General features: G+C 47.4%; 1 protein-coding gene across 5 annotated transcripts in view; it reads left to right on the top strand.

Annotated features, from left to right (window-relative positions):
* Nucleotides 1–1,172: 1,172 nt before the first annotated feature.
* Nucleotides 1,173–6,000, top strand: part of PRDM10 (PR/SET domain 10) — a 101,972-nt gene continuing 97,144 nt past the window's right edge. For 3 of the 5 annotated variants that reach the window (XM_032358033.1, XM_032358030.1, XM_032358031.1), the window contains exon 1: nt 1,173–1,421. The gene's annotated coding sequence lies outside the window, so the exon portion shown is untranslated. The remainder of the gene's footprint in view (nt 1,422–6,000) is intronic. The other 2 variants (XM_032358034.1, XM_032358032.1) reach the window with 1 other exon arrangement.

Here is a 6,000-nt window from a genome sequence, read left to right as displayed (position 1 = left end):
TCCCCTCCCCACCCTTGGATGTTTTCTATTTTCAAGTCTTCTACTTAGTTGGGCTTTATTCCACTTTTTCTTGGTTAGCCAATTAGTTCAGCAGTTTTATCTCCTTTATCATCATTAACACTGCCTTTTAAGTTGCAAGGTGGGAGGTATTTTTACATGTAAATCTCACTTAATCTTCAAAACAATGTAGCAAGGTAGATGTCTTGGATGGAAAAACGGCCCACCGCCCTCGGCCCTCGGGAAGGTGCAAAGGTTCAAGGTCCCTTCCAGATCTAGTTGCCATTCATTCCTATTAGGGGTGACTATCTAGGGTTGGAGATCTTGCTCCAAAGCTTGGGTTCATTTCTGTGCACCTGACTACCCTTTGGGAAGGGAATTTTACGGGATGGTAGGATGTAGAAGTCTGAGGTTAAGAAATGAGTGCCCGAGTCACTGGTTAATCATTGTTAAATAATGCTTTGTGTTTCTGGAAAAACCTTTCCTTTTTCAGAATGGGAAAGGGTCGAGGAGCGATGCCCTGAGGCGCTCCAGGGTTTGGCAAGGACTGAGCACAGACACAGTCGCGGGGTCAGAGGTGGAGGCACCGTCAGCAGCAGGAGGAGGGCGCGGCGGGCTCTGGACACCCAGAAGCCTGGAACCCGAGGCCCAGGAAGGCGCGTGCCGACCGGCCGAGGCCCGCGCTGCTTTCGGGTTGGCGCGTTAGCATCGGTTCAGCCGAGACTCCGCAGGCAGGTCAGCTTCAGGTGCAAATCTGTGAAGGCGCCAAGCCGGAGCACGCCCGTAAGCCGGCGGCGCATTCGCCCCGCCACGTCCCTGGCTCGGCGTCTCAGGACACCGGGCCTCTCGAGTGTGGGGTATTGGCTCGGGTCCCATGAGCACTCCATCCCTGCTACCTGGGCCACCGAGGCCGGCCGTTACCCCACCGCCGCTGCCACGGAACCCTCGGGCCCGGCTTGACCCTGAATCCGAAGAGTCGGCCTTTCTGATTGGCTTAGAGTACAAACGTAGGCGAGCGCTGCCCGAGACCCGCTCTTTGATTGGGTTTTAAATGAACAGCAGAGCACGAAATAAAGAGGCCTTCAGTCATTGGGCCATTGTGTGAATCTCCTTTTGGCTTTCTCTGCCGCCTGAATAAGCGTCTCAGGATCTTCGTCATGAGTCTTAAATCTGGGCCTGTCAGTTCGCCCCAGCGTTACTCGTCTCTAGGCAGGGCATGGGGTTTACAGAGTTCAACCAATCACATAACGTCGAGATCAGGTTGCCAGGCAGATTATGCTAATAAGGCCCCGCCTTTTATGCTGCTCCCACTCTGCGGCGGGAAGAACCACCTGGAGGTGGCGGGGGGGGTTTGATTTCCATCACCCCTAGGGAGAGAGGATCGGGGACCCGCTGATCTTCCAGCTCCCCTCACCCAACGTCGTGTAAGTACCTAAAGGATCAAGGGAACCGGATAAGCCAGCGTCCAGAGTACCCCATCGACTGGGAGGGTGTTTCGTCTTTGCTTAGTCCCACCCAAAATGGCGCCAAGCTCTTTCCGCGTCTCAGAGCCCGGCCGGGGCCAACCGACCGCGGACCCGGGTGGGGGGGGGAAACTGATGGTGGTGGTGGGGGGGAGAAATCCCGGCGGCACCGCCCGATGGTACAGTCCAGCCGGGGCTGGGACAAGGCACCTTACTCGGGGTGGGGGGTCAAACCATCTGCACCTTCTAAGGGGAAAGGGGCAAAACCCCCTAAAGGAGCCCCTTCTGGCGCCGCGTTCAGCGATGGCTTCGGCGCCTCTTGGCCCCTGCCTTCCCCGCGCGCAGCCTCCCCCCTGCGACCCCCGAGTGGCTCGCACGCTCCGCCGGCCGCGCGCACCTCTCCTCCCCTGCCCGCGTTGGTTGGGCCGGGACGGCAGTTGGGCGCCCTGCGCGCTCCTGCCGCGGCGGTTGGGCCGGCGCTCGGGGTGCAGCGGGCGGTCTCCGCCGGCCGGGTACCCGGGGGGCGGCGCGGGGGTGGCGGCGCGGCCCGGGGCTCAGGGCCAGGCGGGCCCGCGCGATGGAGGGCTCCCTCGGATGGGGCGCCCTGCTTTGTCTCGTGAGGCCGCGCCACCCACCTGCCATTGATTGCCGGTTCCCCCAGTCCCATATTTACAAGTTGGCGTCGGCAGGACCCGGGGAGGCCCGGCTTGGAGGGGCGCGGGGATGGCACGTTTGGGTCAGTCTTGGTAAACAGCGGCCCGGTGGGCAGGGCGGAGGCCGAGGCCAACCTGTGCTCGGTGTCGCGTGCAGAGGCGTGAGCCAGAGGCCCTTCGGGGCGGGTGGATGGTGTACAGGTTCCAGGCGATCCTCAGCTTTCGTTAAGCATTTTTTAGTCAGTAGCCAGGTGTTAGGTACGCGACCAAGGGAAATGAACGCAGCGCTCTTGAAATTTGTGTGCGTGCGTGTTTGCCCTTGCTTGGCGGATTTGTTGGATTTCAGTCAAATTTCAATCGATGTTTGTGTATGCTTAACACAGGGAGGGCTGGTTTTGGTGCTGTCATTGAGGATTAAGTGTGCGATGAGTCCACCCAGCTCAGCCATGTGCCTAATTCTGCACCGTCATCTGTTCAAATCTTGTCCCACAAAGTTTTAACCTCAACAGTACTTACCTTCATTATTTTAAAACTAACAAAACACTCAGGACTGTTTTGGGGCCTCGTTGCACGACCCGTTCCTTTGTTATCACTCTACCTTTTGGGATAAGCTCTTTGAAGGCCGGAAGGTACCCTGTTTTTGGTACTCTTCTACCCACTCCATCCCCAACACCATAATAGTTTCCCCGTTGATGAACCATTATTAACATGTTTCTCTAGAACTGAGAAAATTGCCTTTGTTGGGGGGGGGCAACCCCACGTTTTAAAGCAGTGCTGATTGATTGTATGTTTAGAAGTAACTTCTACATTACTTTTTTCATGAGTTGAGATAGTTTTACAAAAGGGGCCGTTTTAAAGTGAATCATTAGGGTTGCCTGGGTGGCTCAGTCTTAATTAAGCCTCTGCCTGCCTTTGGCTCAGAGCGGTCATGATCCCAGGTGCTGGGATCCAGTCTCTCCTTGAGCTCCTTGCTCAGTGGGGAGCTTGCTTCTCCCTCTGGGCTCCCTCTTGGTGTGCTCTCTCTGTGACAAGTAAATAAATAAAATTTTTTTAAAAAAGTGAACAATTTGTAGTAGATGTACATTTTAAAATTTTGGACCAATTTGTGACTCCTCTTAACTGATTTATTCCTTGGCCATTCCACTCTTGCCTCTTTGTATTGCAAGGGTGCTTACCTGCTGTCTATTTTCTAAATGAATCATTTTTAGTTTCCTAATGTTTTGCAGCACAAGTATCAGTGTGCACATCATATATTGTGCATGTGAACATAATCAAGTATGTATGATAGATAAGGCAAAGTTCATGTCTTCAAGGGCCCTGAATGCTTTTTGCTTAGAATGTGGTGGTATAAGAGATAGCCTATCAATCCAATACAATCCTAAATTGATTTGTACTGCCTCAGTTCCCACTTGTCTAAATTTATTTTTTCGTCCCAGTTTTAACAATAATACATGATCATTGTAGAAAACACAGAAAATATGGGAACGGTATAAAATAAAAATTACCTAAAGTAAAATTACTAAGAGATAATCCTTGCTGATATTTTAGTGTGATTCAGATCTTGTTGTGAATGTGTGTATCAAACATTTTTACAAACTTGGCATCGTGATATTTGGTTTTTGTTTCTGGTTTTGTTCTTCATGTAGATGGGTACCCTCATGACTTCACTGATAATTGGGTACTGTCCGTACTTTCCCCCATTACTTGAGGGGGTGCATCATGAAATCCTCTGACCTGAAAGAATTACAACAGTTGACTCATTTTACTTTTTAAAAATGTGTCCTAATGGGATAGGTTTCTGAGTAACAAGCAGAATTGATCAGAACTGAAAAATATTGAGCTATAATTATAGTTTCCTTAATTTTACGTTTCAAGCACTAGTAAACACATCATGACTACATGCTTTCTTTTGGTAAAAGACAAACCATTAAACACGTTGTCATTGCAGTGTTTGAATTGTTTAGTCAGAGTTTGTTTTAAATTTGAATGCTGATGTACTTTGACCTATTACCACCTACAATACATAATCTTCCTCCACCCCACCTCTTTCCCCAAAGAGCAACGACACACCCCTCCAGCAATTTGTACGTTTTTTACAATCAGAATTTATTGGTGATTGTTTAAATTTATCATAGGTATTTTAGCAGATTAGCAAATGAGAATTTGGTCTGCTGTCCAGAAAGAGCCAGTGAGCTAAGAAAAATGAAGTGTTTGCTATAAGCAAATCTTTGCAGAAGGGTCCCTCTAGAATTCTCCTGGAGTACTGGGTAGGGGGAGGAAGGAGAGAGGGGAGTTGCTGACTTCATTGTTTTGGTCTTTCTCTGTTGAAGCCTTCTTCTCCTCCTTCTGGCGTTAAACTGTTTACCTGATTTACTTGAATCACTGCTAAGTCTGGTCTCTGCCCTTTTTTTGTTCTCAAGGCTACACTATTTCAAGATTTCTGTGGAACATTCTGGACTGGTGCCTTCCCATTTTATTTCCTCCAGTTTCTTCTGTGACATTGATACTTCACTGTCAGTACTGAAACATTATTTCCATTCCCTTTCCCAGATACTTCAGTGGTTTACACATTATCTGTGTAGGTTTTAAATTTGTTCAAGTTGTGGGAAACATCTGGAAGTAGGTTTTGTTATGTTTTGTTTTTTGATAACTTTGAAATAGAAAATTCCTTGGCAGTCGTGGGGGGTGGGTTGGTGGAAGGTGGTGGTGAGGAAATGGAGAGGCGGTGGGGAGATGATGGATAATCTCAAATCACAATTATAGCAAGGCTAGTTACAATGTGGAGAAAACAAACATTATAAAATCAATACTGTACAATATTTTAAGAACCCCAAGTAGATTGCTGAAAGGTCATTATCTGCTAAAATGGTCCGTTTTTGTTATTCATTTCCTAGTTGAACTCTTATTTCAACGTTAGAATATTGGAGCTACATGCTCCTTTCTTGACCCATGTCTTGCACTTTCTAGGTCTCACTCAGTGGTTGCAATCCACAGCCTTTTTACTATTGTGTTCTTTAGAAGAGCTATCCCTTCGATCTGTGCAGTCCAAATAGTAGGCAGTAGCCACATGTGGCTATGGAGCACTTGAAATTTGGCCAGTGCTGTAGGTGTAAAATACTTTTATGCCAGATTTTGAGATTCAGTATGAAGAAACAATTGATAAAATGTTAACTATAAAGTCTATTTATTTAGTTTTTGAAAAAGATTTTATTTATTTGTCAGAGAGAGAGAAAGAGCAAGTGAGACAAGCCGGGAGAGCAGCAGGCCGGGGGAGAAGCAGGCTCCCTGCCAAGCTGGGAGCCAGATGTGGGACTTGATTCCAGGACCCTGGGATCGTGACCTGAGCTGAAGGCAGCTGCTTAACTGACTGAGCCACCCAGGCATCCCAGTTTATTTATTTTTAAGTGATCTCTATATCCAATGTTAGGCTCAAACTCCTAACCATGAGTTCAAGAGTCACATGCTCTTCCCACTGAGCCAGCTGGGTGCTCTTAAGATATGGATTATATGTTGAAATGATAATATGTTACATATACTAGGTTAAATAAATATGTTATTGCAATTTCACCTGTTTCAACTTTTAAAAAACAGAGGTACTGGAAGATTTAAAATTACATATGTAGCCTGCCTATGTGGCTTGTGTGATTTCTGTTGAACTTGCAGTCTTAGACTTAGTTTAATAGGAGTGGGGTTTCCAAGTAACAGTAAGTCCTCATACAATGTATTATCTTTTGGTTTCTATAGTTTCATCTAATAGATACGCTAATATGTAGGTGTGTCTGATTTTTTTCTTAGTGCTTATGATAGATCTCACAGAAGCATTATTCTTTTGAAGAAAACCTTAAAGCCACTTCCAGATAATTGAGTTAACTGTTATTGAATTAATA

This window comes from Mustela erminea, chromosome 9 (genome assembly GCF_009829155.1).
Source record: "Mustela erminea isolate mMusErm1 chromosome 9, mMusErm1.Pri, whole genome shotgun sequence".
Classification (NCBI taxonomy): Eukaryota; Metazoa; Chordata; class Mammalia; order Carnivora; family Mustelidae; genus Mustela; species Mustela erminea.
The sequence above is the reverse complement of the archived record's forward strand: the minus strand, read 5'-3'. Positions and strand labels throughout refer to the sequence as shown.